Consider the following 12,374-nt stretch of genomic DNA (forward strand, 5'->3'; position numbering starts at 1 on the left):
ACAGTTTAGCTAGATTATTATCCAGGCAACTTCAAGTATTTTCCTATAAACTGTTTTTTACAAAGGAAAAAAGCGGCATTTGAATCAAGTGCAGGGGCGGACGCTGCCTTCCCTCAGGTATTTGACCGTCACCAACCAAAGGACCCCCTTTTGGTATTATTTTATGACATCCATTTTCAGCTGATCAACCCCTCGAGAAAATTATAGGTCATGAATGTTTCAATTCAATTTGGAACAATTTTGTTGTGCGGGAGAAGTCGCCAGCAAGCATAAACAAGACTGCTCGTGTCAGGGCGAAGCCTGAATGTTCCGACTGCCTTTTAAGATTTATTGAGCAGCAATAATACTTAAAAAAAATTAAATGAAATAAAATAAAATGAAATTTTTTTTCTTCTAAAATTAGAATTTTTTTATGAAAATCATCCCCCACACGCCATATAAAGTACAAAAAGATAGATTTCGTTGCTTGTAACAAATCAATTATGAAAATGAGCTTCGTTCATCCAATTTGGAACGATTTATAAGACGGATTAAATCTCTGCTTACGCGTTAATAGTGGAACCTGATCTAAACTATATTTTCTGATTGGATAAATTAGATATTTTACCACTGTAAAGTATTTAATATTAACCAATCATGATCCATCTAACTAACAACCCACTTATTTGTAAGTGCTGAAATTACTTGTAATTTCAGCACCAGAGAGATTTGAATTTAACTTAGAAATTAGTTGTCTTTCCAAGAGAACTTCAGCAGCCGCAACAAACCAGTATACCCTAGATCTATTGAGCCTAGCAGAGACTAGTTAAACACCCTGAGACTAGAAAGTATAAGAGTAAGATTAGGATCGGTATTAGACTAAGAAGTTGCACAGATCTATCCGGCCGAAAATAAGATAGCGTGACGAGCAGACGGTGTACCCTATCCGAAATTACTCTATGAGTTAACCACATCGGTCCTAACTCATCTGGTGCGACCATAAGTCTCGAATAAGACCTTAATAGCTTAGAATTAACCAAAAATAGATTAGAATTTAGACAAAACATTTTCAAATTGTTATACGATAATAATTTAATCGAAATGTCTCTACGACTCAATAGATCAGAGCCGATATTCCGAACAATAATAGAACTACCCGGAATTGGAAGAAGACCTCGAATAAGAGACGACATACCGCAAAGTAGAAACTTACCAAAGAGATTTATGATTGTACGGCAAGCTAACACAAACTTTTATTTTTAGAATCTTATTAGCAATGAATTTAGTTTTTCATCTGCAAACATAAAATTTTGAAGTCAATCTTCATGATCATTTCAGGCGCTAAACAAAATTATTAATATAAAATAACGATTGATAAAAAGATCTCAGATCGTTTTCTTAATTTCTGCAGTCTTATATAAAACATGTTTGAAAAATATTTATTAAAAATGAAATTAAAAATTAGTAGCATGACAATAAATTATTAGTAATCATAAAATCATCTGTTGTCCCAGCTTCATCACCTAAACATAACAGCATTCATAAACTCACTAATATCTTTAAAAAACTAAATCTTTTTCTTAAATAAATTTAAACCAAATTAAACTTAAATTCACTTAATTTTAAAATTAGATCATCAAGGCTTATCCTTGGATCTCAATAAATTTTCTATTTCACTAAATTTAAAACCTGATCATCAAGGCCTATCCTTGGATCAAAAAGGACAATTTTGTTCTCCCCCACCCACTTAACAAGTGTCTAACGACCTCAAACGTCAATTCACTATCCAACCCTTCCAAAAGACCCAAGACTAATAGAAATTTTTAAATAAAACTAACCATTCAAATTAGGATAAACAGTGAAAAACTTCGGTTATTCATCCTTCACTTGAACCCTCCTCTTACCAGACCCAGGATAGATTTTAGACTTAGTAAGCTTAAAATAGTATCAACAAACTACTTGCGTTCTAATTATACCTGAACCTTGTGGATCGATTAACTATTCTCCAACCCTTGAACACAATCACTACCCCTAAGTAAGATTAAGTAAGTTAACACCTTAGCTTAGACTAGCCACGAGAAAGTAAAAAATCATTCCTTGGAATCGACATACTTTTCTCCCCAACCCTAAATAAAAAGACCCAGGTTAAGCTAACCAAAAAATCGTAAGGACTAACAGTCTATGAAAATAGAAATACCTAACAACTCTTTGCATCCCTCATCCTAAACCTTATCTCATTCAAAATTCTAGGAAATAAACAAACAATCGTTTTACACAACTGTGAGATAGATAACAAAAAATACGATCTTGTCATCACACCTCATACACAAGCAGTTGGATACATTAGAACAAAACGACAAACAATAAAAAGAAAAATTATAAACAAACAAAGAGAAATCACACGAAAAAGATTTTCAAAAAATAGAAACGCATTTTCAGAATCAGAAGCCAGCAATTTAGATGAACTCTACAAATTAAAAAAAATCAATTGATAAAAATTGCCCCATTCACAATCAATTCTAATTTTCCGATTCAGAAACAACTTCAAAATCATCAAAAAGAGGAAAAAGAAGAATAAAAAAGCAATACAAACACAAACCAGTACACTTGTATAATTGGAATCAACCAAGTAGACACATCGATAGTTATATATTAACAGTCATCAAACAAAAAAATGAGCCACACTCAAAGTGACGATAGTCCAGATGACGAAGATGTTTACCCCTTCCTCATAGATGCACCCGATAATAGAGGGCAACATGATTTTTGCAAGAATTTACTCGTAAATTTGTTTGAACCCGGAATCAGTCCATGCAAAGCAGAATTCCCAGATGTAAAAATCAAAAGACAAATTATTGAACATTATTTGAAAGATATATGTAACTTAACACAACAATATGGAATCTACACCATAGAATTCAGCACACCAAATACGAATCATCGTAAATATGTAATTCAAACAGATGATCTTGAATTAGAATTTTCAAAAGTATTCCTAGAATATATCAAAAGCATACAATATCATAATTCACAAAGAGCAAACTCTATATTCACTAACGAAGTTTTTGCAATAATATATACCTATATTTCTATATTAGAAAAAACAGAATTTCAAAGTATCTCACCAACTGAAACATCCAAACATACAAAAGTACGACATGAAATCACATTATTTTCAACTTTTTTACATATAATCAAAGAAAATTTCACTAAAGGCGATGTTTCACAACACACAAAACATGACTTACAAAAATTTTGGCATGGTTTATAAAAGATTATTTCACACATAATTCAGACTTAATTTCACAAGCAAGAAAAAATTTCAGACCTCGAAATCCAAATGATGATACTGCCATTACAGAACAATCAGACTACGTTTGGGACCCTGAATGGTCTCATCCTACATTTATAAATATCCCACAATCTATCTCAAGTCAAGCAAAAAGTACAATATCTTACCACAGAGATTATGTAAAAGTAGTACCAATAACCATTGATGCAACACGATTAAACTACAATACATTTTTACCTGATACACAAAATAACAGTTTAAATTCGACCGTCATACACAATGAAAACCTTAATGGAACTAGAAATCTTACACAACAAGATATTCAAACACCATCACACTTCATAAATGAAGAAATTGTCCAAACAACAACAATTACACAACAAAGTATTTCACCAATACATCCAAATTTAACAAAACCAAGAAATACAAATACTTCACTGGCACAAGTAACCTTACAATCAACCGTTAAACCTTCGGTTGCTCCAAAATATTCACATATGGATTATCAAACATATAGACCCATGACAGTACCATCAAAACCACGAAAAACGTTCACAAGAAACACTTTTGTAGAACACAATTATAATTATGCTCATTCGTCAAAAACAAACTACCCCCCACGAAAAACTAATAATAATCATGTATGTGCTCACTATTGGGATAACCCAATGACAACAACCAACTCAGTAAATTTTCGAACTAATTCACATCCTCCACAGGATGATAGTGAAAATTACCCATTCTTTCAACAAAATAAAAATAAAAAGCAAGCACTTCATCATACGGATTATTTATCATCTGATGATGATTATTTACAGCCAGACATTTTTGCATAATATACCCAAGAATATCGCACACAAGGATCGCGACGACCTCATACATATAATAGAATTTTTTCTCCAAACCCAACAGATACAAGAAATCAGCAACCAATACATATGCCTAATCCAACTAATACACAATCTTTTCAACCAATTCAACCACAAAACCCAATGACTATGCACTCGTATCAACCAACTCAAATGCAAAATGAAATACCACTTCCATATTACCTTCAGCAACAAGAAATAACAAAAAATCAACTTTCAAATTTTTCGCAAATGCCAAATGCCGCAGAATCACTACAGATGACAATGAATCCATACCTCATGGGTGGATCATCAATAACATCAAATAAACCACTGATGGTATTTACAGGAACAGATCTTGAATATTCTGTAGAAGATTATTTGAATGCAGTAACAGCAAATTTAATTTTAAATATAGGACCTGAACCAATTAATACGCCATTACATCAAAATTGGATACATAGACGCACAGCATTGATACAAACAACCTTAGATGGCGCATCTCAAAAATGGTTTTCAGTATTACCTATAGAAATGAAATCAGACTGGAAAAGATTTACACAAGAATTTTCAAAAATGTTTGACTCCGAAAGAAATAAACAACACCAAAGAGTTTTATGTAATGAAATTCGCACATTACCAAATGAAACCATCAAACAATTAGCAGTAGGTATTGAAACACTAGTTCGAAAAGCATTTTCATTAAATACACATGACTATAAAAACACAAAAATGTCAGAAATTTTAATGATGACCTTAACACCTCAATTAAGAAAAATAGCAATAAAAAAGAGAGCATCTCATCCTTCCTCAATTCGAGAACCCGATTTAGATTTTCGAAAACTAGTAGACAAACTAGAGCAAGCGGAAATCACAATGAAACTTGAAGAAACAGAAAATCTAAAACTACAATATGTTAATCGAATCGAAACAAACACTACACATATCAATAACATACAGGAATCAGATACAGACCTATTTGAAAAAATCACTGAAATACTAAATATTTATGAAAAACACCCAAATTTTAAAGGCAAACCATCTTTCAAAAAATTGTGTAATTATTGCCGACGATACGGACATAGTATTTCTGAATGTAGACAAAAACAACAAGATAACCAGAACAAACCTCAAAAGTATAAAGAACCAAATAAATCATTCTATCAATATATGAAGAAAGATCAAAATCTACCAAACAAAAATGTATACAGCAACAACAGTTCAGGAAAAACACTTCCGAACAATACTAATTACACAAGGAATCAATCACCATTAAACTCAAGTTATAGAGGAAGATCACCAGAACGAAGAAATACACAGAATTCTTCACAAAATCATTATAATCGATCAAATAGTCCAAATAACTATACGAGATCAAATTCAAATACAACACAATTTGTTTCTAGATCCAATTCCCAATCAAACCCAAGAAATAAAAATTATCCAAACAATCAATCACGAAACTCATCATACAACAGAAATAGAAACTATTCACATAATAGAAATAGAAGTTATTCGAACAATCGAAATCAGAATTACCCGAACAATCGATCAAGAAATAACTCATATAATAGATCAAACTATCACAGATCAAATGACAATTATCAAAACACATCACGGAATAATTCACAAAATCGAAATTCAAGAAATAATCAATATAGAAATTATTCCCAGTCACCACATAGGAATAATAACCATTATAATAATTCTAAACATCGATACAGAAGTAGTACACCAAAACATCAAAGACATATTAATCAAGTACAGTCAAATGAAGAAACAACATCAGACCCCCCAGGTATTGATGACACAACAGGAAGTAACGAACTACAACTAAATCAAATAAACTGTGGATCATCAGATACAGAAAGTGATACAGAAAATACCATCTCCGTAAATATGATACAGTCGAAAACGAACCTATCATTTATGAACAACCCTTTACATCACATATATATGAAAATCAATTGGAGCTCCTTCAAAATTATTATATTGAACCCATCAATACTACACAAACTGCACAAAAAATAAACGAAATTAACACGGTAAATAAACCCGATGGAAAAGACAAAACAAAATGTTTAAACACAAATCATATTTATCAAAATATACAAAAAGAACAACCCAGAGAAAAAATTTGGACAATACAGTTTTTCTTAGAAAGTCCAAGAAACAAAGAATTTCAACCACCAGATCTTGAAATTGATTTTTTAATTGATTCAGGAGCAGAATCAAACATAATGAATATTCCCACATGGAATGAAATCAAAATATTACATCCAAAATTAACGCCTCTTGCAACCTCTATTAAACTAGCAACAGCACAAGGATCAACATTAGTAAATTATGGAAAAATCCAATTATTCCTTCTCCCCACAAGAACAATGGAGCAAAATAAAACTCTAAGCAAACCATTTAAACAAATATTTCATATTACTGATATTAAACACAATATCATTGGCATACCATTTATATCAAAATATATACCAACAATCAACATCTTGAATAGTAAAATACTGATCAAAGATAATTACACAAAAACAAAAAATAAAGCTCTAACATTTTTTCAAAGATTAAATAAACAACCACCATTCTTCTCAAAATTTTATCCAATTTATAACCAACAACGGAAACATCTGAAACCACTATCAAGAAATATAAATAACTTTTCACTAAAACAAGTTCACCAGTATGATAAAAGTCAAAATAAACAACAATTTTTTATGTCAGACTTTAAATTTAAACCTATTCACAAGTTTATCAAAATCACGATTTCATCTATAAAATATTTGAAAAACACGAATTCCGACATCATTTTGCTACAAGTGTATAACAATACAACGTATCAAGTAACATTACCCTTAAGACTTTTAGGATATTGCAAAACAAACGCTACAATTTCACCCATACATGAAATAGCATACCGCGTAAATAATATACTCCAATTATTAGATATTTGCCAATCCACAATTCTTAACGAAGAATTATCCATAAATAACATAATAAGCAATGAAAAGAGAAACACAGATTATTTCACAAAAACACCATATTTTAAACCAAAATTCAATATAACAAATTACACAAAAGAACAACAACAATTTTTAACAATGTTTAACTTTGAACACTCGCAAATCACACAAATCGAATTTGACAAACTAGCAAAACAACTGTTAAAATATTCAACAGTCTACGCAACATCAAAATTTGATGTTGGGAAAATCAGTTCATCACTACATCTCCCGTTAAAACCTGACGCAGTTTTCAAAAAACAAAGAGCAAGTAAAGCACCAATTCATTTACACGATAAAGTAATTAGATTACTAGATATTTTAGAACAATACAAAATTATCCCACCAGTAAACAAAGAAGAACAACCAAAAGGTAACACATTTCTTAACCCTGTTATAATTCTAGCAAAAGGAGAATCATTAAAAATAGTTTTAGACGCTAGATATCTCAATTCACTAATAGACGAATCAAAATGCAATTGGCCTATTGAACCAATACAAGTTATTTTATCAAAAATAAACGGAAAATACTTTACAACCGCAGATATGAACAGTGCATACAATCAAATGCCACTAGATGAACAATCACGACGTTTAACACAATTTGTTATTGGAAATCAACAATATGAATTCAACCGCCTATTCTATGGAATTTTCATAGGACCAGCAGCATTTTCAGCTTTTATGAGCAAAATTTTTAGACCACTAATACTCAAGAAAAACGCAATCACCTATTTAGACGATGTTTTTATGCAATCACAGACAAAAGAAGAAATGTTTACAGTTTTAGAACACTATCATAAAATACTTCAGAACAAAAATCTGAGGGCCGCCCCCGATAAATCACACTTCTTTTTAACACGAGTCAAATTTTTAGGACATAATATAGAAAGAAACACAATCACTCCATTAAAATCACGCATTGATGCTATTCAAAAACTTCAACCACCAACAAACAAAAAGAAAATCCAAGAATTCCTTGGAATGTTAAATTTCTTAAGCAAGTACGTTTATAAAATGCAATTATATTTAAGACCGTTCTATAATATCGTCAGACAACAAAATAATTTTGAATAGACCACTGAACATCAAACACGATTTGAAGAAATTAAAAAACTTTTAACTGAACAAATTTCAAACACAATTCCAGATCCAAATCAACCATTCTATGCAATGTGCGATGCTTCAAATTTTGGCATCGGCGCAGCATTACTACAATCACATAGTGGTGCAAATAAAATGAACCTTATATCAGCAAATTCCCGATTATTCACTCAAGCAGAGCTACGACTCTCAACTCTAATGAGAGAATGTACAGCTATAATTTATACACTTACAGAATATGAATTTCTGATACTTGGATCAAAACATCCAACAGTTCTATTCACAGATCATAAACCAATCATTTTTTCATTTTACCCAAAAGTCAAATCCCAATCACCGAGTTTATAGATTTCAATTAATTCTAATGAAATTTCCAAACTTACATATAGTTTGGACAGCAGGAAAGAATCTTGCATTACCAGATACATTAAGTCGAAATACACCACCTGAATTACTTACACGAAAAACTACAGTTGAAATACCCAAACATATAAAATTTTATCTTGCAAAAGACGAAACTTCACCCCGACTAGAATGCAAATATGCAGTCAAAACTGACATTGAACAATCACAAATAAATAACCTACAACATTTCCCACTTTACTTAGATTGCCAAAATAATCACTACGAAGTTGATCCACTAGGAACATCATCTTTCAAACCAATTCCATACTCACAATGGATAAAAAATAACACCCAACAAAAAAGAATAAAACACCACTCGCATAAAAAAGACGTTTTTCCTTTAATTGAAAAAGAAAATTTAACTGATAAAATAAATTTATCAGGGTCACAAACAAATGATTCAAAATACACAATAAATCAAGTCTTTGACCTCCATGACCCACTTGACACAATTCCCCTATCTAAATTAGAAATTGAAAATATTTTTCTCTCTCCGACAGATAAAATTACAATTGAAATCTTGAAACAATATCAAAATCTTGACCCAGTAATTAGACAACTAAAATCATGGCACAATTACAAAACTATGCCCGTAAAGGCAGATACCACAATTTTAGGAAATAAAACACTCCTCCGATATTTCCGAAAATTTAATAATACAACAATTAATGAAAACACAGACCTTCTAGAATATCAATTAAATAATTCTACAGTTCCCTGTCTCCCTTTAAGTATGATTCTAATAGCTTTTAACTTTTCACTCACACAAAACACTAAAAGACACTCTGGATCAGAGAAAACATATTCAAATTTTACACAAATTTTTATTTCCCAAATGCACCAATTTGGATAAAAGTACTATGCAATGATTGTATAGTATGTCAGCTAAATAAACCTTATCCAAATCAAAAACAAATAGCACAAAAACAAGATTTTAAAGAACAAAGTTTATATTTTAACCATCGTATTTCACTCGATACAAAAGGACCAATTTCACCATCCTCTGAAGGAAACTCCTACATTATGGTAATTGTTGACGCATTTACACATTATGTAGCACTTAACCCAGTACCACATTGTAACGCTTATTACGCTTACACAACACTTTATGAACACTGGATAGCTAAATTCGGATTACCCGAAATCTTAGTTACAGACAACGGAACAGAATTCAAAAATAATGAAATCATCACACTATGTCACTTATATAACATCAAACACAAACCGCGTACATCTCATGCACCTTGGACAAACGGTTTAGTCGAAGGTATGAGCCGTTCACTACAAGAATATCTTAGATGTATCACAAACGGAAATGATACAAGATACACAGAATGGTCAGCAAATGTAAAATTGTTTCCCTTAGCATATAATTCACAAATTACGACAACTCTAGGAATGTCACCATACGAAATGGTTTTTAATCAAAAGCCACGTAAACCAATTATGCTTACAGCAAACTCTCATAAAAATGCTTAAGGTCATTGCCAACCAAATAAAGACTCAGTTTGTTATAACCTACCTTTACACACGCATGATGAAGATCATTTTCATCACCCACAAATCCTTAAATTAGCCTCCAGTACACACACCGAATGGATTCTAAATAGAGATAAAAAACACAATGAAATTTACCAAAGAATAACAAAAAAAATTGTTACAAAGGCAAAACATTAACGAACAAATTAATTCACGCTTTACACCAGCCTCAGATTTAAAAATTGGAACATTTGTCTTAAGACCAAATTTTAATACACAAAAAAGAATTTCTAAAAAATTACAACCCCTTCGCAAAGGACCATACCAAATAATTGCCAAACCCATTGACGTAACATATAAAATCACCGATTCAGACCAAAAAGAAATTTTTCAACATCGGAACAATCTATTGCCTTACTACCCAAAAGAATACGCACTACGCGAATTAACTCAATTATATTCTTTCACAGGTTTAAAAGTTATTCAAAATCACCCACATCTGGAAAATGAAATAAATGAACAAAACGACATTCACCTTGAAAAACAAAATAAAAAACCAACTACAACCCAAAACAATACAAAAAAACTAGATTAAAAAATACCTCAAAAAGAAAGGAAAAAAAATGATAGAAAAAATTATACCACAAGAACAAGTCGAGAAATCAGAACATAGAGAGTCATCACGACTTAGAAATCAACCACGTAAAAACTACAAAACATTCATCCCACAATCTAAAATATTAAAGAAAGTTGAATTTCAAAAACAGCTTTAATTTTAAAATTAATCATCTTTGCACCTCTGAATCATTTTGAACTTTCATTTTTCAAAATAACATGCTGACAAACACGCAACAATTCTAGTTCAAAATTAGCCAACAGGATAACACAAACCAATTAGACGAAAGATATTAAACTCCAGGCATATCTATAACTATAACTTTACAACCTCCAGGTCAAAAATAAGCAAACCACTCAAACTTGACAACTAAAATAAATACCACCATAATATCATAACCCTCCCTTATCTAATAACGCAAAGATCAACAATATTTTCCCAACTTAGACCTCAAAAACTCCCCAACCAAAAATGATAATTTAGCCTAAAGTAAAAATACGACCATATTAATTTAGCCTAAAGTACAAAAATCTCAAAAATACCCCAGATCACCTGAAAAATAAAAATAAAGCAAAGAAAACCTCCCGATTACCATAAAACTCGCCCCCAACAATTTTTCACAAAACTCAACCCACTTGTCAAAAAATCAATAAATATTTCGACCACATTTGAAAATCGCCCCAAACAACAAAAAATATTCGACCAAGAAGCCATTTCATAAATGCTCTTCTCTCGATCAGTCAATACAATTTTCAACATTTTCATAAACTTTTTAACCATACTTAAACTTTTATTCATATTTCTCTTTGATACTTTTGAAGCTTTTATAATAATTTTAATCATTTTTTGCAATTTTTTTAAAATTTTCTACTTCCTATTTGAAATATATCTCCAGCTTTCCCAAATTATTGACCATATTCACAGGTACGATAAACCAAAGTTTATTTCAATGATACGAGCCATTTTTAGTAGAACAGCTATTTTTTTACTATTTGTAATTTTTATAACATTTTTATCATCCCTAATATTGACAATATGCAAATGTATAAAAAAGGCAATCATAACATTCGCCTTAGCAACAATCCTTTTAATTCTTTTCCTTGAAGAATACTACAATAAACATAAATTTTTTCACTAAGAAAAATCAATCAGACAACCTTCAAAAATTGCTAACCAACAATCACACAGTCAGTCTTCACCGACATCATCCCAAGAAAACCCGACAATACCTACAACTACCCAAAACTCCCAAACATCCACACGAATTTCTTTCCAAGATAACCCATACACTTTTGAAGAACGACACGCTGGCTTATCTGAACCATTAGAACCAGTTCAGCGACAGGCATCCCTAAGTGAACCAACATATAACTTGTACCCAACATTACCACAAGAATTAAGTAGAATAAGAAATATTAGTCAAAACCAAAATACAGTTGAAATAAACAGACAAATTATACATCCACGACGAAATAGAAATTTTCAAACCCCTGAGTTCATTTTGATATACTCCAATCCCCATCACCATGTACTCCAGAAAACCCAATTAGCATACTAACGGAAACCCCTACACTTCTTTCACAACGTAGCACCTCAAGTATGCCCTCAGATTACTTAGGTTCAACACAAACATCTGAACAAAT

This window comes from Symsagittifera roscoffensis, chromosome 6, assembly GCF_963678635.1.
Source record: "Symsagittifera roscoffensis chromosome 6, txSymRosc1.1, whole genome shotgun sequence".
Classification (NCBI taxonomy): Eukaryota; Metazoa; Xenacoelomorpha; order Acoela; family Convolutidae; genus Symsagittifera; species Symsagittifera roscoffensis.